The sequence below is a fragment of the Ranitomeya imitator genome, chromosome 1 (assembly GCF_032444005.1).
Source record: "Ranitomeya imitator isolate aRanImi1 chromosome 1, aRanImi1.pri, whole genome shotgun sequence".
NCBI classification, from domain to species: domain Eukaryota; kingdom Metazoa; phylum Chordata; class Amphibia; order Anura; family Dendrobatidae; genus Ranitomeya; species Ranitomeya imitator.
The window spans coordinates 123,582,124-123,607,051 of record NC_091282.1 but is presented as its reverse complement, the minus strand read 5'-3'; the positions used below and the strand labels follow the sequence as shown (position 1 = coordinate 123,607,051).

Here is a 24,928-nt window from a genome sequence, read left to right as displayed (position 1 = left end):
CCGCGGTGTGTCTGTTGTCGCCCAAACACTTCATAGCCAATACAGCCTGCTGACGTTTGCCAGTAGCTGCCCCATAATGGGAGACCTGGTGTGCAACAGTGGCAGCTGCGGATGGAGTGGTTGTGCGACTGCGGTCTGTGGACGAGCTCTCGCTTCTGCAGGAGGACGAAGAGGAGGAGGAGGGGGTGCGAACGGCTACAGCCAATTGTTTCCTAGACCGTGGGCTAGGCAGAACTGTCCCAAACTTGCTGTCCCCTGTGGACCCTGCATCCACCACATTTACCCAGTGTGCCGTGATGGACACGTAACGTCCCTGGCCATGCCTACTGGTCCATGCATCTGTTGTCAGGTGCACCTTTGTGCTCACAGATTGCCTGAGTGCATGGACGATGCGCTCTTTAACATGCTGGTGGAGGGCTGGGATGGCTTTTCTGGAAAAAAGTGTCGACTGGGTAGCTCGTAGCGTGGTACAGTGTAGTCCATCAGGGCTTTGAAAGCTTCGCTTTCAACTAACCGGTAGGGCATCATCTCTAACGAGATTAGTCTAGCTATGTGTGCATTCAAACCCTGTGTACGCGGATGCGAGGCTAAGTACTTCCTTTTTCTAACCATAGTCTCATGTAGGGTGAGCTGGACTGGAGAGCTGGAGATCGTGGAACTAGCGGGGGTGCCGGTGGACATGGCAGACTGAGAGACGGTGGGAGATGGTATTGTTGCCACCGGTGCCCTAGATGCAGTGTTTCCTACTACGAAACTGGTGATTCCCTGACCCTGACTGCTTTGGCCTGGCAAAGAAACCTGCACAGATACTGCAGGTGGTGCGGAAAATGGTGGCCCTACACTGCCGGAAGGGATGTTGCGTTGCTGACTAGCTTCATTGGCCGAGGGTGCTACAACCTTAAGGGACGTTTGGTAGTTAGTCCAGGCTTGCAAATGCATGGTGGTTAAATGTCTATGCATGCAACTTGTATTGAGACTTTTCAGATTCTGTCCTCTGCTTAAGGTAGTTGAACATTTTTGACAGATGACTTTGCGCTGATCAATTGGATGTTGTTTAAAAAAATGCCAGACTGCACTCTTTCTAGCATCGGATACCTTTTCAGGCATTGCAGACTGAGCTTTAACCGGATGGCCACGCTGTCCTCCAACAGGTTTTGGCTTTGCCACGCGTTTTGGGCAAGATACGGGCCCGGCAGATGGAACCTGTTGCGATGTTGATGCCTGCTGCGGCCCCTCCTCCTCCGCTTCAGAACTGCTGCCGCCTGCACCCTGTTCCCCCAATGGCTGCCAATCGGGGTCAAGAACTGGGTCATCTATTACCTCTTCTTGTAGCTCGTGTGCAACTTCGTCTGTGTCACCGTGTCGGTCGGTGGTATAGCGTTCGTGATGGGGCAACATAGTCTCATCAGGGTCTGATTCTTGATCAGCACCCTGCGAGGGCAATGTTGTGGTCTGAGTCAAAGGACCAGCATAGTAGTCTGGCTGTGGCTGTGCATCAGTGCACTCCATGTCAGATTCAACTTGTAATGGGCATGGACTGTTAACTGCTTCACTTTCTAAGCCAGGGACGGTATGTGTAAAGAGCTCCATGGAGTAACCCGTTGTGTCGCCTGCTGCATTCTTCTCTGTTGTTGTTTTTGCTGAAGAGGACAAGGAAGCGACTTGTCCCTGACCGTGAACATCCACTAACGACGCGCTGCTTTGACATTTACCAGTTTCACGAGAGGAGGCAAAAGAGCTAGAGGCTGAGTCAGCAAGATAAGCCAAAACTTGCTCTTGCTGCTCCGGCTTTAAAAGCGGTTTTCCTACTCCCAGAAAAGGGAGCGTTCGAGGCCTTGTGTAGCCAGACGACGAACCTGGCTCCACAGCTCCAGACTTAGGTGCAATATTTTTTTTCCCACGACCAGCTGATGCTCCACCACTACCACTACCCTCATTACCAGCTGACAATGAACGCCCCCGGCCACGACCTCTTCCACCATACTTCCTCATTGTTTTAAAAACGTAAACAAACTAACGGTATTTGTTGCTGTCACACAAATTACACGGTGAGCTATAACTTCAGTATGATTTAGCTACCCCTTTACAGGTGAGTGAGACCACAACGAAAATCAGGCACAATGTTACACACTCTGTTGTTGGTGGCAACAAATGAGAGAGATGCCACACACGCAGGACTGTCACTGAAGCACAAATGTAAATATTAATCTCCCACTGATTTGATTTTTTTTTTTTTAAGGGAGACTTTAGGAAAAAAAAAATAATAGAATAAAATGATTTTTTCAGGAAGAATTTAGAAACCAAATAAAATAAAATGATTTTTTCAGGGAGAATTTAGAAAACAAATAAAACAAAAAAAGGCTTTCTATGGCCCACTGAGTGAGAGATGACGCACACAGGAGTCAGGAGTGGCACACAAGCCCAGAGGCCAATATTTATCTCCCACTGATTGATGTAGTGATTTTTTCAGGTAGATTTTGGAACCCAAATCAAGCTAAAAAAAAAAATAGGCTTTCTATGGCCCACAATTGGAGAGAGAGAGAGAGAGATGGCACACCCAGGAGTCAAGACTGGCACACAAGCAGAAAGGGCAATATTAATCTCCCACTGATTTGTTTTTTTTTTTTTTTTTTCAGGGAGACTTTAGGAAAAAAAAAATAGAATAAAATGATTTTTTCAGGAAGAATTTAGAAACCAAATAAAATAAAATGATTTTTTCAGGGAGAATTTAGAAAACAAATAAAACAAAAAAAGGCTTTCTATGGCCCACTGAGTGAGAGATGACGCACACAGGAGTCAGGAGTGGCACACAAGCCCAGAGGCCAATATTAATCTCCCACTTTTTTTTTTTTTTCCAGGGAAAATTTATAATCCCAATAAAAAAAAAATAAATAAATAGGCTTTCTATGGCCCACTATCTGAGAGAGAGAGATGGCACGCTTAGGACTGGCACACAAGCCCAAAGGCCAATATTAATCTCCCACTGATTGATTTATTGATTTTTTCAGGTAGAATTTAGAACCCAAATAAAGCAAAAAAAAATAAAAAATGGGCTTTCTATGGCCCACTGAGTGAGTGATGATGCACACAGGAGTCAGGAGTGGCACACAAGCCCTGAGGCCAATATTTTTCTCCCACTGATTGATGTAGTGATTTTTTCAGGTAGATTTTAGAACCAAAATCAAGCAAAAAAATAAATAGTCTTTCTATGGCCCACTGAGTGAGTGATGATGCACACAGGAGTCAAGAGTGGCACACAAGCCCTGAGGCCAATATTTTTCTCCCACTGATTGATGTAGTGATTTTTTCAGGTAGATTTTATAAGCCAAATCAAGCAAAAAAATAAATAGGCTTTCTATGGCCCACTGAGTGAGAGATGACACAGACAGGGATGGCACTCTAGCAGAAATGTCAATCTTAATCTCCCACAAAAAAAAAAAAAAAACAGGGAGTGTCCTTCAATTACTATCTCCCTGCAGTAATCTCAGCCAGGTATGGCAGGTAGCAATAAGGAGTGGACTGATGCACAAATTAAATAAAAAGTGTGTACAAACCAAAAAGATAGCTGTGCAGAAAGGAAGGAACAAGAGGATTTGTGCTTTGAAAAAAGCAGTTGGTTTGCACAGCGGCGTACACACAGCAATGCAGCTATCAGGGAGCCTTCTAGGGCAGCCCAATGAGCTACAGCGCTGAGGGGGGAAAAAAAAAATGTAGCTTCCACTGTCCCTGCACACCGAAGGTGGTGTTGGGCAGTGGAAATCGCTACAGCACAAGCGGTTTGGTGGTTAATGGACCCTGCCTAACGCTATCCCTGCTTCTGACAAAGCGGCAGCAACCTCTCCCTAAGCTCAGATCAGCAGCAGTAACATGGCGGTCGGCGGGAACGCCCCTTTATAGCCCCTGTGACGCCGCAGATAGCAAGCCAATCACTGCAATGCCCTTCTCTAAGATGGTGGGGACCAGGACCTATGTCATCACGCTGCCCACACTCTGCGTTTACCTTCATTGGCTGAGAAATGGCGCTTTTCGCGTCATTGAAACGCGACTTTGGCGCGAAAGTCGCGTACCGCATGGCCGACCCCGCACAGGGGTCGGATCGGGTTTCATGAAACCCGACTTTGCCAAAAGTCGGCGACTTTTGAAAATGAACGACCCGTTTCGCTCAACCCTAGTGCTCACTACTGGCATGTCAGTCTGTTAGATCCATTGTACAAGAGAAAACTTTGCCAGATGTTTCCAAATTGGAAAGGGACTCACACATGCTGGAGTATAGAAACACATTTATAGACAATTTTAAGAGTCATTTTCCCCAAGACAGCAGTGAGGCACACAGTATGCATCGCAGTTATAGACTTCAAACCCCGAGAACATCAAGGCATCACCGCAAAAACATTAGCAGCAGCAGTGTTATTGGCATAAGCAATATCTGTGAGTCATTTCACACATTTTTTAGACCAGCCCATGCACCAGCAGAACACGGTACAAGTCTGACACGTTGTGAATGACTGCAAAGGATGGTGCAGGAGTATCTTGAGCTCAGTATCAATGCCATCAGGTCGAATTTGGATGCCTTTGCATTTTGGTCTTCAAAATGGAAGAGTGGCCTGAGCTCGCCTTGGAGGTTTTGTCTTGCTCGACAGCCAGCGTTCTCTCAGAACGTGTCTTCAGTGATGCTGGTGTTGTCCTGATGGATTAGTGCTTCTGGCTGTCCCCTGAAAGTGTCGACCACCTAACTTTCACCAAAATGAACAAGTCACCCCAATTGCAGACTTGGCAGACTAGGCGATGGTGTCCTTTTTAGTGTCATGCATTGATCTCACATTATCGCAGTCTGTGGCACCTTTGTCGTAGCTTCTGTGCTTGCTGTTGCTACTGCTGCTGATGTTACAAACTATTTTTTGAAATGTGGAGACTCAAAGTTGGGTTTCCATCTGTTGAGCTGCCTGCTGTGGAAGGGGTATCAGAGGACCATTATACTCTTTCTACTCTGTGGAAATTGATATCACTTTAATGGTTTGTTACAATAATTTTTGGAAAAGTGGAGACTCCAAGTTGGGTCTCCATCTCTTGGGTTGCCTGTTGTGGCAGGGGTGTCAGATTCCCATTATACTGCTTCTAATCTGTCAAAATTGATGCCACTTTAGTGGTGTATGACTAATTTTTTTAAATGTTTGCACTCCAAGTTGGGTCTCCTTCATGTGTGCTGCCTGTAGCAGTAGGGCTTCCAGACCGGCAGGCCTGCACTTACTTCCAGCCAGCTACCTGTGTTACTATCCTTACATTTTCTAACATTAGTGCTCTACCAAGCTGATATTTGTGCCACCTCAGTGTGGCTGGAAAAAAAAAACAGTTTGAGCTGTTGCATGAGGTATCAGGGTTCCAAAAAAAAAGGCTTGCACCATGCCCTCACTGACCTTGTCCTAATTGAAACTTCAATTCAAAGCTCTAAATGCTGTAGCAGAAATTTTAACATTGATTGTATGTAGTTGCCTACATTTTGTAGTAGTCTTTCCTCTACTGAATGAGCATATGCAGAACCTCTTATAAGTGTGCTGCAAAATGTGTTGTGCATGTGACTGATTGTTGTGACAGGACGGCTACTAGGTGGCAGCAGCAGAAGGCACTAGTAGGAGAGTAGTGGTAGACTACAAGCAGGCGTGGGTTAACTGGGAGGAAGATGCAAGTAGATAAGGGAACTGCTGCAGGAAGTCAGGGGGAGAGCCCAGGCATCCATGCCCCAGGCAAGAAGTGAATAGAGTGCAGTGCCTGGGTGGCCATGCCCAGGGTAAGGAGTAATTAGAAGCTGTCTTGCAGAGATGGGTGAAGAAGGAAGATTTCAGACCTTTGGGACCAGAGTCAGTGTTGGGCGTATCATCCTGAGGACTCCCCTTAAAGGCAAACAGCACTACAGTGATAGTGTGGACCAGTGATGGTGTAAGCGTGCTCAAACAAGAGGCCGGTACATGTTGAGTCAAGGTTCCACGTGAGTACAAGAGTCTGGCAGCCTGAGACCAAGACAGAGTCAAGATGGTGCACAAGCTAGGGTACTAGAAGAGTGTCCTGCAGCCTGAGACCAAGACAGGGTCAAGATGGTGCACAGGCTAGGGTACTAGAAGAGAGTCTGGCAGCCTGAAACCAAGACAGGGTCAAGACGGAGTTCGGACTGGTGCACAAGAAGAGAGTCATTATCTGAGGTTGAAGTCTGAATAGAGGCTGTGGAGAAGGGATAGAATTCATATCCGAGTAGCACAGCTTCCCAGGACAAGAGGAGAGGTTCAGCAACTATGACAGAGTGTGTGCTGAATGTGAAGGACTGCCTGCTGCTTATAACCGGTGCCTGAAGATATTGAAATTGCTAAACCTTCTTGTAATCTGTGCCTGAAGACACCTATTCTGCAAGTAAACATTTCCGTTATAAAGAGCTTTGGATATGGCATTGTCTGTCTTTCCGCCACCCTGGGAAGGAGAAGTGAACGTTGAACAGAGGTAATCAACTGTATATCAATACTGAGACTTTTATTTATTTTTTCATGTACAAGGTGTCGGGTGCTCACTGACTGTTGCTTTGTTATCTCACCCACGACTACCACCCCGTGCTACCTTGTTACACAGGAACAAACGTGCTGTGCTTCTGCCCTAAAAGCTCAAGGCAATCATTTGCAACGTAAGAGCAGTAGCTTCAGATTTCAAGACAGCTCAACTTGGGCATTGTACTACTGTTGTACTTTTGTTTTTTACTATACACTAGAAGGATTTATTTCTTTTTCAATATAAACTGTTCCCCAATAATTTTTTCAAGTTCTGAGTTGAAAGCATCCATTCATGTTGTGTGCATAACACTGGACTGTCGATCTTCGCCTCAGAAATGTAAGGCATCTTTTCCACCTATGAGGCCATCTGGCTTTCTGTCCCTCCAGGCAGGCCATGACATGCTGGAATGAAATTGATGCAAGAACCAATCCAATAGTTTTCTTATCGAAAAGTTCACATTTATCTCGACTCTGATCTCTGCTTCAAACCGCACATCCAAACCCTTTCCACTTCCTACAGAGTCCAACTCAAAAATATATCCCGGATCCACCCATTCCACTACCAAGACTCTGCAAAAACACTAGTGCATGCTCTCATCATTTCCAACCTCAGTTACTGCAACTTCCTGCTTTATGGCCTCGCCTCTAACACTCTCACACCCCTCCAATCTATCCTAAACTCCGCTGGCCAACTAATCCCTGCTATTCCCTGGCCTCTATTTTCTGTCAATCCCTTCACTGACTCCCCATTGCCCAGAGACTCCAATTTAAAACCCTAACCATGGCATACAAAGCCATCCACAACCTGTCTCCTCCATACATCTGTGACCTCATCTCCCGGGATCTACCAGCATGCAACCTCCGATCCTCTCATGATCCCCTTCTCTACTCCCCTCTTATCTCCTCTTCCCACAATGGCATGCAAGATTTTTTATGTGCATCCCCCCTACACTGGAACCATCTACCCCAACATATCAGACTCTCTCCCAACATGGAAACTTTCAAAAGGAACCTAAAGACCTACCTTCTCGGACAAGCATACAGCGTACCATAACCCCCGGTCCACCATACCGCTGCATGACCAGCTCTACCCTCACCTTCTTTATCCTCAGCCATCCTTTGTAAATTGTGACTCTTTGGTTCATGATTATTGTAATTTTTTTGTTGTGTATATCCCTTTTCACATGTAAAGCACCATGGAATAAATGGCGCTATAATAATAATTATAGTAATAAAATCAGAATAATAATTATGGTGCCGGATTAGAGAACTTTATGGAATGCCTGCCAGGACCGTGGGGTCTGGTACTTAAGGGGATGTGTCACAGCGGCGACCTGATCCATGGCCCTGGGAGCCCATGTAAAAGGGGATGTCCTAAAAGGGGTTTTGAATAAAGTTTGTGTTCGTGACGCCACCGGTGGCATTCAGTCAGTGAGGACCGACGCTGCTTAAAAGCGGTCCTCTGGGGTGATGTTATGGCAGCTAGACAGTATTACTTTCTGCAGGTGAAGTTGGGTCCCTAGGGCTCCCGGTGTGTAGATGAAGATGGTGAGTGTTGCGGTAAGAAACGGAGGACAAAGGTTTGCAGTCTCTTTACCTGGTTTACTGAAGACTTCAGGCAGCCACAGTCCAGGGAACCGGATCACAGGTACAGGCAGTGTCCGGCTGGCTTGGAAGCGAATTCAGAGTTCCACTTACCAGGTGTAGTTAAAAGCCTTTCTCATAGCATGGTGGTATTGTAGTCCCTTACTGCCTATGGCATCTGGCAAGGTCCTTACTGTTCTCTCTGTCCTCCATAAAGGTGGGACGTAAACCCGTAAGACAGGTGGCTTGAGCCTTTTTACGGGGCCTCTATCATGACCCGGGCTCTATGTGTCACTGTGTCGCCTGGGTATTAGGGCAGACAGGTGATGTGTAATCCAGCTTTCCTGCCGGTTTCTGCTGTTAGTCTTAGAGTCCTTCACAACCGGTTTCTGCGCTCTGCAGGGAGATAGCTCAATCGCAGCTGTCCTTCCTAAATGTCACTCTCCTGTACTTTGCTCTCCTGCACGCTCACTAAAAAATATTCTTCCTTTCGTATTCTCTCTCTTTCTCCAGGAGCTGTAGCAACTCTGGCTACACGGCCCTTCAGTCCTTCCGACACTCAATGTCTGACTGATCTCTTCTCTGTCCTCTGACAGACTGATTCCCTTTCCCACCAGACCAGAATATAGGGAAGCTCCACTTAATCTGGGTTCAGAGCTCACCCTTCTGGCCTGGAGTGTGAACATGTTGTGTGCATTGTGTTTACCTGATAGAAGAGATCCTTCATCACTTCCAAGCGTGACATCACTCTCTCCGTGAGGAAAGCAATGCCACTGTGATGACTAGGACTCTGGGGTGTCACATTTACAATTTGCTGTTTTTTTGCCTGACTTAAAAGTAGGAACTGTTTAAGAAGACTGATGACAGCCAATGTTGCTTTGACATCAGTTATGGTCAGTGTTATGATAAGGTAATTCAGTACCACAATGGACATAGAAGTCAGAGCACATACAGTGACCTGACAATAACCCAAAAACATAGAACGAGCTCTGAGACGTGGGAACTCTGCTGACCGCAGTCCCTAATCCTCTCCAACCACACTAGAGGCAGCCGTGGATTGCGCCTAACGCTCCCTATGCAACTCGGCACAGCCTGAGAAACTAGCTAGCCTGAAGAAAGAAAATAAGCCTACCTTGCCTCAGAGAAATACCCCAAAGGAAAAGGCAGCCCCCACATATAATGACTGTGAGTTAAGATGAAAAGACAAACGTAGAGATGAAATAGATTTAGCAAAGTGAGGCCCGACTTTCTGAACAGAGCGAGGATAGGAAAGGTAACTTTGCGGTCAACACAAAACCCTACAAAAACCACGGAAAGGGGGCACAAAGACCCTCCGTACCGAACTAACGGCACGGAGGTACACCCTCTGCGTCCCAGAGCTTCCAGCAAGCAAGAAAAAAATATTAAGCAAGCTGGACAGAAAAAATAGCAAACAAAATAGCAAAAGCGGAACTTAGCTATGCAGAGCAGTAGGCCACAGGAACGATCCAGGAGGAAACAGGTCCAATACTAGAACATTGACTGGAGGCCAGGATCAAAGCACTAGGTGGAGTTAAATAGAGCAGCACCTAACGACATCACCACATCACCTGAGGAAGGAAACTCAGAAGCCGCAGTACCACTCTCCTCCACCAACGGAAGCTCACAGAGAGAATCAGCCGAAGTACCACTTGTGACCACAGGAGGGAGCTCTGCCACAGAATTCACAACAGTACCCCCCCTTGAGGAGGGGTCACCGAACCCTCACCAGAGCCCCCAGGACGACCAGGATGAGCCATATGAATGGCACGAACAAGATCGGGAGCATGGACATCAGAGGCAAAGACCCAGGAATTATCTTCCTGAGCATAACCCTTCCACTTAACCAGATACTGAAGTTTCCGTCTTGAAACACGAGAATCCAAAATTTTCTCCACAATATACTCCAACTCCCCCTCCACCAAAACCGGGGCAGGAGGATCAACAGATGGAACCATAGGTGCCACGTATCTCCGCAACAATGACCTATGGAATACGTTATGTATGGAAAAAGAATCAGGAAGGGTCACACAAAAAGACACAGGATTAAGAACCTCAGAAATCCTATACGGACCAATGAAACGAGGTTTAAACTTAGGAGAGGAAACCTTCATAGGAATATGACGAGAAGATAACCAAACCAAATCCCCAACACGAAGTCGAGGACCCACACAGCGTCTGCGATTAGCGAAACGTTGAGCCTTCTCCTGGGACAAGGTCAAATTGTCCACTACATGAGTCCAAATCTGCTGCAACCTGTCCACCACAGTATCCACATCAGGACAGTCCGAAGACTCAACCTGCCCTGAAGAGAAACGAGGATGGAACCCAGAGTTGCAGAAAAACGACAAAACCAAGGTAGCCGAGCTGGCCCGATTATTAAGGGCGAACTCAGCCAAAGGCAAAAAGGACACTCAGTCATCCTGATCAGCAGAAACAAAGCATCTCAGATATGTTTCCAAGGTCTGATTGGTTCGTTCGGTCTGGCCATTAGTTTGAGGATGGAAAGCTGAGGAAAAAGACAAGTCAATGCCCATCCTAGCACAAAAGGCTCGCCAAAACCTCGAAACAAACTGGGAACCTCTGTCAGAAACGATATTCTCTGGAATGCCATGTAAACGAACCACATGCTGGAAGAACAATGGCACCAAATCAGAGGAGGAAGGTAATTTAGACAAGGGTACCAAATGGACCATCTTAGAGAAGCGATCACAGACCACCCAAATGACTGACATCTTTTGAGAGACGGGAAGATCTGAAATAAAATCCATAGAGATATGTGTCCAAGGCCTCTTCGGGACCGGCAAGGGCAAAAGCAACCCACTGGCACGAGAACAGAAGGGCTTAGCCCGAGCACAAATCCCACAGGACTGCACAAAAAGAACGCACATCCCGCGACAGAGATGGCCACCAAAAGGATCTAGCCACTAACTCTCTGGTACCAAAGATTCCAGGATGACCAGCCAACACCGAACAATGAACCTCAGAGATAACTTTATTCGTCCACCTATCAGGGACAAACAGTCTCTCCCCTGGGCAACGATCAGGTTTATTAGCCTGAAATTTTTGCAGCACCCGCCGCAAATCAGGGGAGATAGCAGACACAATTACTCCCTCTTTGAGAATACCCGCTGGCTCAGAGAAACCCAGAGAGTCGGGCACAAAACTCCTAGACAGAGCATCCACCTTCACATTTTTAGAGCCCGGAAGGTACGAAATCACAAAGTCAAAACGGGCAAAAAACAGCGACCAACGAGCCTGTCTAGGATTCAACCGCTTGGCAGACTCGAGATAAGTCAAGTTCTTATGATCAGTCAAGACCACCACGCGATGCTTAGCTCCTTCAAGCCAATGACGCCACTCCTGGAATGCCCACTTCATGGCCAGTAACTCTCGATTGCCAACATCAAAATTTCGCTCAGCAGGCGAAAATTTCCTGGAAAAGAAGGCGCACGGTTTCATCACCGAGCAATCAGAACTTCTCTGCGACAAAACAGCCCCTGCTCCAATCTCAGAAGCATCAACCTCGACCTGGAATGGAAGCGAAACATCTGGCTGACACAACACTGGGGCAGAAGAAAAACGACACTTCAACTCTTGAAAAGCTTCCACAGCAGCAGAAGACCAATTGACCACATCAGCACCCTTCTTGGTCAAATCGGTCAAAGGTTTAGCAATACTAGAAAAATTGCAGATGAAGCGACGATAAAAATTAGCAAAGCCCAGGAACTTTTGCAGACTTTTCAGAGATGTCGGCTGAGTCCAATCATGGATGGCTTGGACCTTAACAGGGTCCATCTCGATAGTAGAAGGGGAAAAGATGAACCCCAAAAATGAAACCTTCTGAACACCAAAGAGACACTTTGATCCCTTCACAAACAAAGAATTAGCATGCAGGACCTGAAACACCGTTCTGACCTGCTTCACATGAGACTCCCAATCATCCGAGAAGATCAAAATGTCATCCAAGTACACAATCAGGAATTTATCCAGGTACTCTCGAAAGATGTCATGCATAAAGGACTGAAACACTGATGGAGCATTGGCAAGTCCGAATGGCATTAGTAGATACTCAAAATGGCCCTCGGGCGTATTAAATGCAGTTTTCCATTCATCACCTCGCTTAATACGCACAAGATTATACGCACCACGAAGATCTATCTTGGTGAACCAACTAGCCCCCTTAATCCGAGCAAACAAATCAGATAACAACGGCAAGGGGTATTGAAATTTAACCGTGATCTTATTTAGAAGGCGGTAATCTATACAAGGTCTCAGTGAACCATCCTTCTTGGCCACAAAAAAGAACCCTGCTCCTAATGGCGACGATGACGGGCGAATATGCCCCTTCTCCAAGGACTCCTTTACATAACTCCGCATAGCGGCGTGCTCAGGCACAGATAAATTAAACAGTCGACCCTTTGGGAATTTACTACCGGGAATCAAATCGATAGCACAATCACAATCCCTATGCGGAGGTAGGGTATCGGACTTGGGCTCATCAAATACATCCCGGTAATCAGACAAGAACTCTGGAACCTCAGAAGGGGTGGATGACGAAATAGACAGAAATGGGACATCACCATGTACCCCCTGACAACCCCAGCTGGACACAGACATGGATTTCCAATCTAATACTGGATTATGGACTTGTAGCCATGGCAACCCCAACACGACCACATCATGCAGATTATGCAACACCAGAAAGCGAATAACCTCCTGATGTGCAGGAGCCATGCACATGGTCAGCTGGGTCCAGTACTGAGGCTTATTCTTGGCCAAAGGCATAGCATCAATTCCTCTCAATGGAATAGGACACTGCAAGGGCTCCAAGAAAAACCCACAACGCCTAGCATACTCCGAGTCCATCAAATTCAAGGCAGCGCCTGAATCCACAAATGCCATGACAGAATAAGATGATAAAGAGCAGGTCAAGGTAACGGACAAAATAAATTTTGACTGTACCATACCAATGGTGGCAGACCTAGCAAACCGCTTAGTGCACTTAGGACAATCAGAGATAGCATGAGTGGAATCACCACAGTAGAAACACAGCCCAGTCAGACGTCTGTGTTCTTGCCGTTCAACTCTGGTCAAAGTCCTATCGCACTGCATAGGCTCAGGTTTATGCTCAGATAATACCGCCAAATGGTGCACAGATTTACGCTCACGCAAGCGTCGACCGATCTGAGTGGCCAAAGACATAGACTCATTCAGACCAGCAGGCATAGGAAATCCCACCATGACATCCTTAAGGGCTTCAGAGAGACCCTTTCTGAAAATAGCTGCAAGCGCACCTTCATTCCATTGAGTGAGTACTGACCACTTTCTAAATTTCTGACAATATACCTCTATCTCATCCTGACCCTGACACAGAGCCAGCAAATTTTTCTCTGCCTGATCCACTGAATTAGGCTCATCGTACAGCAATCCGAGCGCCAGGAAAAATGCATCGATATTACTTAATGCAGGATTTCCTGACGCAAGAGAAAATGCCCAGTCCTGAGGGTCACCACGTAAAAAAGAAATAATGATCCTAACTTGTTGAACTGGGTCACCAGAGGAGCGAGGTTTCAAAGCCAGAAATAGTTTACAATTATTTCTGAAACTCAGAAATTTAGTTCTATCTCCAAAAAACAAATCAGGAATAGGAATTCTTGGTTCTAACATAGAATTCTGAACCACAAAGTCTTGAATATTTTGTACTTTTTCCGTGAGCTGATCCACACATGAAGACAGACCTTTAATGTCCATCGCTACACCTGTGTCCTGAACCACCCAAATGTCTAGGGGAAAAAAAGGCAAAACACAGTGCAGAGAAAAAAAAATGGTCTCAGAACTTCTTTTTTCCCTCTATTGAGAATCATTAGTACTTTGGGCCTCCAGTACTGTTATGATAAGGTAATTCAGTACCACAATGGACATAGAAGTCAGAGCACATACAGTGACCTGACAATAACCCAAAAACATAGATCGAGCTCTGAGACGTGGGAACTCTGCTGACCGCAATCCCTAATCCTCTCCAACCACACTAGAGGCAGCCGTGGATTGCGCCTAACGCTCCCTATGCAACTCGGCACAGCCTGAGAAACTAGCTAGCCTGAAGAAAGAAAATAAGCCTACCTTGCCTCAGAGAAATACCCCAAAGGAAAAGGCAGCCCCCACATATAATGACTGTGAGTTAAGATGAAAAGACAAACGTAGAGATGAAATAGATTTAGCAAAGTGAGGCCCGACTTTCTGAACAGAGCGAGGATAGGAAAGGTAACTTTGCGGTCAACACAAAACCCTACAAAAACCACGGAAAGGGGGCACAAAGACCCTCCGTACCGAACTAACGGCACGGAGGTACACCCTCTGCGTCCCAGAGCTTCCAGCAAGCAAGAAAAAAATATTAAGCAAGCTGGACAGAAAAAATAGCAAACAAAATAGCAAAAGCGGAACTTAGCTATGCAGAGCAGTAGGCCACAGGAACGATCCAGGAGGAAACAGGTCCAATACTAGAACATTGACTGGAGGCCAGGATCAAAGCACTAGGTGGAGTTAAATAGAGCAGCACCTAACGACATCACCACATCACCTGAGGAAGGAAACTCAGAAGCCGCAGTACCACTCTCCTCCACCAACGGAAGCTCACAGAGAGAATCAGCCGAAGTACCACTTGTGACCACAGGAGGGAGCTCTGCCACAGAATTCAGAACAGGTCAGATGATGCACAGGAAGACTGATACAGAGAGATAGAACTGTAAGGGAGTCCATTCTAAAATACAAAACGTATAGGGAGTTGGTAGAGGCACAGTTAGTATGCAGACAGTATATCTTCATTAATATTTTGGTTTTACAAAAAAGTGGATGTTGGGAAAACCTCTTAAAGCATCTCTATTTTTACTTTGGTCATGTATATTCTTGTTCTTACCTTTGCTTCATGATTCCTATTATCCTTTAGGAACTTTCTGCTCAGTTCATCCTTTGCAGAATCATATCTTTTACACTTTTCCAGAACTGTAAGTATCCTATAATTAAGACTGATAATTGTAGTAAAGACTCAGCACTCAACATAGGTCGCTAATCAGTTACTTTGAAAGAAGATAGAATCAGTGCTCAGACATTGCACCTTCAAGTGGAAATTTTAGACATCCCTGTGACACATGTTTGGAGAGAAAATACATAAGGCATTGATTTAGGTTAAGAAAGGGATTCTACCTTTGTTTCAGCTTGAAACCGGAGCCATTATATTTTGTAGATTACCTGCCATTTCACCTCGGGCTCTTTTTATCATAATTTGAAATAACAGCATTCCTTTTGTTTCAGGTTTTCAGAAACTGATCTGTAACTGTACGAGCCGTGCCAACATTTCAGGTGTGTGTAATCCATACCCAGGAATGTTCTCCGAAAAGTTTGTCAGTAGCATTCACATTATTAAAGGCCTAGGGCAACTAGACTTCACAGACTGCAGCTTTACTGACATCTGTCTACATACACAGGACACTTTGTGAAATATACACTGATCAGCCAAAACAGTAAAACCCTGAACATGTGAACAACACTTGTTATCTCAAGAGCTAAATTGTGATGGTGAGATGACTGGGTCAGAATATTGGGTCAGAGTATCTCCTGGTGTTATGATGTTCCCAGAATTAAGTGATTAGGAAGGACAGCCGGTGAACCGGCAACAAGGTCAAGGGCGACTAAGGCTTATAGATGAATGTAAGTAATAAAGGCTAGTTTATACAACAGAGGAAATAATGTAGAACAAGTTACTGAAAAAGTGACTGTAAGCTATGATAGAAAGTCATCAAAATAAACAGAGCAGCACAGCTTGCTGCCGTGTACCTGCAGACAACTTCCAGTGCCAGTACTGGCCGCAGTTCACCTCCAAAAGTGATTAAAGTGAGTACATGATGAATAGAATTCGTAGGATGAATCATGTTTTCTTTTCCATCATGTGGATGCCTGCATGTGTGAACATCGCTAACCTGGTCAAGAGATGGAACCAGGATGCCCTGTGGCAAGAAATGTTCTGAAGGGAAGCCTTGTGCCCTGATATTCATGAGGATGTTACTATAACATATACCTCAAACTTTAACATTGTTACCCACAAGCACACATTTTAAGGACAACGATATTCCTTAATGTCCTCATTCAGCAAGATAGTACGCAAGTCACAAGGCAAAAATGATTCATGAATGCTCCGTTGAATGTGACTAAGGCTTCTTTCACACTTCCGTCGGCAGGCGGCCATCATAATTCGTCGACGTGACGTATCGGATTTGTGAAAAATAGTGAAAAATAGATGCAACGCATACAGTATTTCGACGGATCCACCAGACGGTTCTGTCGAAAAACTGGATCCGTTGCATCCGTTTTGTCTGTTTTTACCATAAATTTCATCCGTTTTTGTGACTACTAGAGTTGAGCGACCTTGACCTTTTTAGAGTCGAGCCGGGTTTTGCGAAACCCGACTATGTCCAAAGTCGGGTCGAGTGAAATCGGCCGATTATGACGTAAAGTCGGGATCGACCGAAACACGAAACCCAATGCAAGTCAATGGGGCAGCATAGTCGGCAGTGAGTGGGGGCCAGGAAAACACCTAGAGTGCCCATTTTAATGTCAAAACCATCCATTCTTCTTAATGAAGCTTGTCAAGCGTAATTTACCTTATAATAATTGGAAGGCATTTGAAATTGGGGGTCATTTGGCTAAAGTTGTGGGGGGTAGGGCTGGTTCAAGTAATTAGTGGGCCCAGGAAATCTGGACCACGTCACGGCAGTGGAGCAGGGAGAGGTAAGTATTTCAACTTTGCAAGTGCTGTGAACCTGAGCAAGCAGGGGGGGCCCACTCGTTGGCATTGGCACTGGCACAGGGCCCCTCAAAGTACAGCGGTGTGTTTGCACGGCGGGGGCGCCTCCCACCGGCAGCAACACTTTTGCGTACTATGAGAGGCCCTGTGCCAGTGACGTCGCCAACTAGTATTCCTCCCCCCACCTGATGAAGGAACCTGCACTTTCATCTGCACCTTCCTCTTTGTCCCCGTGTAAGGTGGTATGGTATGCGGGAAGAGCAACCTGACTTTCAGCAGGGTCACAATGTTGTTGTGTAGCGTGCACGGGGAATGTTGCGTTATGGGTCAATGTACCAGCAGACTCATCTATCACTGGCTGGGCAATGGGCACGATGAAGTGGAAACACAGATATAGGCCCAAAGAAGAAAGTGGGCTAAATGCAGTTCAAAATTGGTAACACAGGAATAACCAGGGGGCATTGCAGTGGAGGACAACTGGAATGAAAGGCTGACACAGAGAGTAGGGCCAAATCAGTAAGTAGTCGAAATGCAGTTCAAAATTGGCAACCGTAGTAAACAGGCGGCACAGCTTTGTTCAGTGGAGGAGAACAGCAAGGAGTGGCAGACACCGATAGTAGGCCCCAACCCAACTAGTAGGCCAAATGCAGTCTAACATTAACAACTACTTAACGAGAGGCTGAAAATGGAATTTCAGGACAGGAAACCAGGAGAACAGCAAGGAGTGGCAGACACCGATAGTAGGCCCCAAACCAACTAGTACGCCAAATGCAGTTGTTCCATTTAACCACAATTTAATGAGAGCCTGAAGATAGAAGCTCAGGAAAGGCAACCTGGGGAACACCTTGGAGTGTAACACACCATCTCTCTCCACCCCATACCCATTTTGTAGGCCTAATGCTGTGTACTTTTCTACAACTACTAAACGAGAGTCGGAAGACCGAAGCAATGGCAAGGAAACCTGGGGAACACCTTGGAGTGTAACACACCATCTCTCTCCACCCCATACCCAATTTGTAGGCCTAATGCAGCCTACTTTCCGACACCTACTAAACGAGAGCATGAAGATCGAAGTTCAGGAAAGGCAACCTGGGGAACACCTTGGAGTGTAACACACCATCTCTCTCCACCACATACCCATTTTTTAGGCCTAATGCAGTGTACTTTTCTACAACTACTAAACGAGAGTCGGAAGACCGAAGCAATGGCAAGGAAACCTGGGGAACACCTTGGAGTGTAACACACCATCTCTCTCCACCCCATTCCCCATTTTTTAGGCCTAATGCAGCCTACTTTCCGACACCTACTAAACGAGAGCATGAAGATCGAAGCTCAGGAAAGGCAACCTGGGGAACACCTTGGAGTGTAACACACCATCTCTCTCCACCCCATACCCATTTTGTAGGCCTAATGCTGTGTACTTTTCTACAACTACTAAACGAGAGTCGGAAGACCGAAGCAATGGCAAGGAAACCTGGGGAACACCTTGGAGTGTAACACACCATCTCTCTCCACCCCATACCCAATTTGTAGGCCTAATGCAGCCTACTTTCCGACACCTACTAAACGAGAGCATGAAGATCGAAGCTCAGGAAAGGCAACCTGGGGAACACCTTGGAGTGTAACACACCATCTCTCTCCACCCCATACCCAATTTGTAGGCCTAATGCAGCCTACTTTCCGACACCTACTAAACGAGAGCATGAAGATCGAAGCTCAGGAAAGGCAACCTGGGGAACACCTTGGAGTGTAACACACCATCTCTCTCCACCCCATACCCATTTTTTAGGCCTAATGCAGTGTACTTTTCTACAACTACTAAACGAGAGTCGGAAGACCGAAGCAATGGCAAGGAAACCTGGGGAACACCTTGGAGTGTAACACACCATCTCTCTCCACCCCATTCCCCATTTTTTAGGCCTAATGCAGCCTACTTTCCGACACCTACTAAACGAGAGCATGAAGATCGAAGCTCAGGAAAGGCAACCTGGGGAACACCTTGGAGTGTAACACACCATCTCTCTCCACCCCATACCCATTTTGTAGGCCTAATGCAGCGTACTTTTCTACAACTACTAAACGAGAGCATGAAGATCGAAGCTCAGGAAAGGCAACCTGGTGAAAACCTTGGAGTGTAACACAACCTGTCTCTACACCCCATACCAAATTTGTAGGCCTAATGCAGCGTAGTTTCCACCAACTACTAAACGAGAGCCGGAAGATCGAAGCTCATGAAAGGCAACCCGGGGAACACCTTGGAGTGTAACACAACCTCTCTCTACACCACGAAAGGGCTGATTCTTAGGAAGGAAGGCTGTTGTAAATAAGCATTGCGCGTCCGAGGGTGATTATATTCTTATTCGGTATCTACTCACCCTCGGACGCGCCATGCTTCTTGATTTGTAATTAATGTTTATTTGCAATGTGCTTTTGACTTACTCAATTATTTTTTTAATTATTGATTTTATTAAATTAATAGTTTAACATCTTATTGGAAATAATTTAAAGGAGACGCGACAGGACAACACTCGGTGGATGCCATATCTGTGTTAACAACTCCAAAAAACTTTCAGTTAACTTCTTGCAGGAGAAAGAAATTGTAGCTGTTGGACCTTTGTAGTACAGTTCCAGATATTTGTTGTGTGTTTGTTTTGATTGTTAAAATGTCTGCATTTGAGATCTCAACACGATCTTATTTTTTATAATCAAATTAATTTTTTAAATATTTTATTAGGTTGGTTCAAGGGGTACACGGGCCGCAGTAGACAGGTCAGTGGAGGCCTAGTGGAAGGAGGGACCGCAGATGCGCCACTGTTTCACCCATACACAATTAGTAGGCCTAATGCAGCGTAGTTTCCAACAGCTACTAAACGAGAGCCGGAAGATCGAAGCTCAGGAAAGGCAACCTGGGGAACACCTTGGAGTGTAACACAACCTCTCTCTACACCACGGAAGGGCTGATTCTTAGGAAGGAAGGCTGTTTTAAATAAGCATTGCGCGTCCGAGGGTGATTATATTCTTATTCGGTATCTACTCACCCTCGGACGCGCCATGCTTCTTGATTTGTAATTAATGTTTATTTGCAATGTGCTTTTGACTTACTCAATTATTTTTTTAATTATTGATTTTATTAAATTAATAGTTTAACATCTTATTGGAAATAATTTAAAGGAGACGCGACAGGACAACACTCGGTGGATGCCATATCTGTGTTAACAACTCCAAAAAACTTTCAGTTAACTTCTTGCAGGAGAAAGAAATTGTAGCTGTTGGACCTTTGTAGTACAGTTCCAGATATTTGTTGTGTGTTTGTTTTGATTGTTAAAATGTCTGCATTTGAGATCTCAACACGATCTTATTTTTTATAATCAAATTAATTTTTTAAATATTTTATTAGGTTGGTTCAAGGGGTACACGGGCCGCAGTAGACAGGTCAGTGGAGGCCTAGTTGAAGGAGGGACCGCAGATGCGCCACTGTTTCACCCATACACAATTAGTAGGCCTAATGCAGCGTAGTTTCCAACAGCTACTAAACGAGAGCCGGAAGATCGAAGCTCAGGAAAGGCAACCTGGGGAACACCTTGGAGTGTAACACAACCTCTCTCTACACCACGGAAGGGCTGATTCTTAGGAAGGAAGGCTGTTTTAAATAAGCATTGCGCGTCCGAGGGTGATTATATTCTTATTCGGTATCTACTCACCCTCGGACGCGCCATGCTTCTTGATTTGTAATTAATGTTTATTTGCAATGTGCTTTTGACTTACTCAATTATTTTTTTAATTATTGATTTTATTAAATTAATAGTTTAACATCTTATTGGAAATAATTTAAAGGAGACGCGACAGGACAACACTCGGTGGATGCCATATCTGTGTTAACAACTCCAAAAAACTTTCAGTTAACTTCTTGCAGGAGAAAGAAATTGTAGCTGTTGGACCTTTGTAGTACAGTTCCAGATATTTGTTGTGTGTTTGTTTTGATTGTTAAAATGTCTGCATTTGAGATCTCAACACGATCTTATTTTTTATAATCAAATTAATTTTTTAAATATTTTATTAGGTTGGTTCAAGGGGTACACGGGCCGCAGTAGACAGGTCAGTGGAGGCCTAGTGGAAGGAGGGACCGCAGATGCGCCACTGTTTCACCCATACACAATTAGTAGGCCTAATGCAGCGTAGTTTCCAACAGCTACTAAACGAGAGCCGGAAGATCGAAGCTCAGGAAAGGCAACCTGGGGAACACCTTGGAGTGTAACACAACCTCTCTCTACACCACGGAAGGGCTGATTCTTAGGAAGGAAGGCTGTTTTAAATAAGCATTGCGCGTCCGAGGGTGATTATATTCTTATTCGGTATCTACTCACCCTCGGACGCGCCATGCTTCTTGATTTGTAATTAATGTTTATTTGCAATGTGCTTTTGACTTACTCAATTATTTTTTTAATTATTGATTTTATTAAATTAATAGTTTAACATCTTATTGGAAATAATTTAAAGGAGACGCGACAGGACAACACTCGGTGGATGCCATATCTGTGTTAACAACTCCAAAAAACTTTCAGTTAACTTCTTGCAGGAGAAAGAAATTGTAGCTGTTGGACCTTTGTAGTACAGTTCCAGATATTTGTTGTGTGTTTGTTTTGATTGTTAAAATGTCTGCATTTGAGATCTCAACACGATCTTATTTTTTATAATCAAATTAATTTTTTTTATATTTAATGATGTTGGTTCAAGGGGTACACGGGCAGCAATAGACAGGTCAGTGGAGGCCTAGTGGAAGGAGTGACGGCACACAGGCATCAAAGGCCTAACATTGGGCTGGCTGTAGGCAAGTTAAAATTGGTTCCAGGGGAACACGGCCATCAGTGGCCTGGTCAGTGTAGTTGTAGTTGAAAGAACGGGACGCAGACAGGCTTCGAAGGCCTAACATAATAACATAGGGCTGGCTGTAGGCAAGTTAAAATTGGTTCCAGGGGAACACGGCCATCAGTGGCCTGGTCAGTGTAGTTGTAGTTGAAAGAACGGGACGCAGACAGGCTTCGAAGGCCTAACATAACAAACTTGGGCTGGCTGTAGGCACTTTTAAATTTGTTCCAGGGGTACATGGGCAGCAGTGTATGGTCAGTGGAAGTCTAGTGGAAGGAGTGACCGCAGACAGGCTTCCAAGGCCTAACATAACAAACTTGGGCTGGCTGTAGGCACTTTTAAATTGGTTCCAGGTGTACACGGGCAGCAGTGGTCTGGTCAGTGGAAGTCTAGTGGAAGGAGTGACCGCAGACAGGCTTCCAAGGCCTAACATAACAAACTTGGGCTGGCTGTAGGCACTTTTAAATTGGTTCCAGGGGTACACGGGCAGCAGTGGTCTGGTCTGTGGAAGTCTAGTGGAAGGAGTGACCGCAGACAGGCTTCGAAGGCCTAACATAACAAACTTGGGCTGGCTGTAGGCACTTTTAAATTGGTTCCAGGGGTACACGGGCAGCAGTGGTCTGGTCTGTGGAAGTCTAGTGGAAGGAGTGACCGCAGACAGGCTTCGAAGGCCTAACATAACAAACTTGGGCTGGCTGTAGGCACTTTTAAATTGGTTCCAGGGGTACACGGGCAGCAGTGGTCTGGTCTGTGGAAGTCTAGTGGAAGGAGTGACCGCAGACAGGCTTCGAAGGCCTAACATAACAAACTTGGGCTGGCTGTAGGCACTTTTAAATTGGTTCCAGGGGTACACGGGCAGCAGTGGTCTGGTCAGTGGAAGTCTAGTGGAAGGAGTGACCGCAGACAGGCTTCCAAGGCCTAACATAACAAACTTGGGCTGGCTGTAGGCACTTTTAAATTGGTTCCAGGGGTACACGGGCAGCAGTGGTCTGGTCTGTGGAAGTCTAGTGGAAGGAGTGACCGCAGACAGGCTTCGAAGGCCTAACATAATAAACTTGGGCTGGCTGTAGGCACTTTTAAATTGGTTCCAGGGGTACACGGGCAGCAGTGGTCTGGTCAGTGGAAGTCTAGTGGAAGGAGTGACCGCAGACAGGCTTCGAAGGCCTAACATAACAAACTTGGGCTGGCTGTAGGCACTTTTAAATTGGTTGCAGGGGTACACGGGCAGCAGTGGTCTGGTCAGTGGAAGTCTAGTGGAAGGAGTGACCGCAGACAGGCTTCGAAGGCCTAACATAACAAAATTGGGCTGGCTGTAGGCACTTTTAAATTGGTTCCAGGGGTACATGGGCAGCAGTGTATGGTCAGTGGAAGTCTAGTGGAAGGAGTGACGGCAGACAGTCTTCGAAGGCCTAACATAACAAAATTGGGCTGACTGTAGGCACTTTTAAATTGGTTCCAGGGTAACACGGCCAGCAGTGGCCTGGTCAGTGTAGTAGTTGTAGAAAGAAGGGACCGCAGACAGGCTTCGAAGGCCTAACATAACAAAAATGTCAAAACAATGGTATTGTCAGTGCCAGGCATTGAAGGATGTCAGCGCCTAGACTACACATTGGTGAAGCTGTGAGAGATAATTTTGCTAGTGGTAGAGCACTGTTTGAGCTGGGGGGGGGAACTGTCTTGTGGCCGGCGGTACAGGCACAGGGCCCCTCATATTACAACGGTGTGTCTGACGTTGGGTGCGCACCACCACCGCCAGAGACACTTTATTGTACTATGAGGGACCCAGTGGCAGTGCCGTCGACCAAAAGCGGCCACACCCACCTCTTCAGACAAACAGCACTCTCAAGGGTCCAAGCGCAAAGTGGCGATAGCACGGCCCCGTGTGGGGAGTTTGGCCATTTCGTGAGGTGGAAACATGTCGTATGCTGGACAATCAGGTGAAGAAAATTACGAGATTGGAAAAGTCATTCAGAATAGTCCACAGGCAAGACCTTTTCATAGGAAAGCTAGGTGTCAGCCGGGCAAGGTGGGGCAAAAGATTTTGAAATCCAGTTGTGGTTCATTTTAATGAAGGTTAGATCATCTACATTTTGGGTAGCCAGACGAGTCCTTATTTCTGTTAGTATTGAACCTGCAGCACTGAATACTCTTTCTGATAGGACACTAGCTGCCGGGCAAGCAAGCTCCTGCAATGCATATTCTGCCAATTCTGGCCAGGTGTCTAATTTGGATGCCCAGTAATCAAATGGGAATGACGGTTGAGGGAGAACGTCGATAAGGGATGAAAAATAGTTTGTAACCATACTGGACAAATGTTGTCTCCTGTCACTTTGAATTGATGCTGCAGTACCTGTCCTGTCTGCGGTCATAGAAAAATCACTCCACAACCTGGTCAGAAAACCCCTCTGGCCAACGCCACTTCTGATTTCTGCCCCTCTAACACCTCTGGTCTGCTGGCCCCTGGAGCTCGTGTGAGAACGATCACGGGCGCTGTGTGCAGGGAATGCCAGAAGCAAACGGTCAACAAGAGTTGATTGTTTTGTTGCTAATATTAGTTCCAAGTTCTCATGTGGCATAATATTTTGCAATTTGCCTTTATAGCGAGGATCAAGGAGGCAGGCCAACCAGTAATCGTCATCGTTCATCATTTTTGTAATGCGTGTGTCCCTTTTGAGGATACGCAAGGCATAATCCGCCATGTGGGCCAAAGTTCCCGTTGTCAAATCTGCGGTTGTGCTTGGTTGAGGGGCAGTTGCAGGCAAATCTACGTCACTTGTGTCCCTCAAAAAACCAGAACCCGGCCTTGCCACGCCACCAATTTCCCGTGCCCCCGGGAAAGCTTCCTCATTAAAAATATACTCATCCCCATCATCCTCCTCATCCTCCACCTCCTCTTCGCCCGGTACCTCGTCATGTACACTGCCCTGACCAGACAATCGCTGACTGTCATCAAGGCTTTCCTCTTCCTCTGGTGCAGACGCCTGATCCTTTATGTGCGTCAAACTTTGCATCAGCAGACGCATTAGGGGGATGCTCATGCTTATTATGGCGTTGTCTGCACTAACCAGCCGTGTGCATTCCTCAAAACACTGAAGGACTTGACACATGTCTTGAATCTTCGACCACTGCA

The 24,928-nt window shown here is 46.0% G+C and overlaps 1 long non-coding RNA gene across 1 annotated transcript in view; it reads right to left on the bottom strand.

The window, feature by feature from the left end:
* Window positions 1–15,259, bottom strand: part of LOC138657642 (uncharacterized) — a 152,318-nt gene extending 137,059 nt beyond the window's left edge. Inside the window, exon 1 of the long non-coding RNA XR_011317107.1 lies at window positions 15,049–15,259. This is a non-coding gene — a long non-coding RNA (uncharacterized lncRNA). The remainder of the gene's footprint in view (window positions 1–15,048) is intronic.
* Window positions 15,260–24,928: the final 9,669 nt, after the last annotated feature.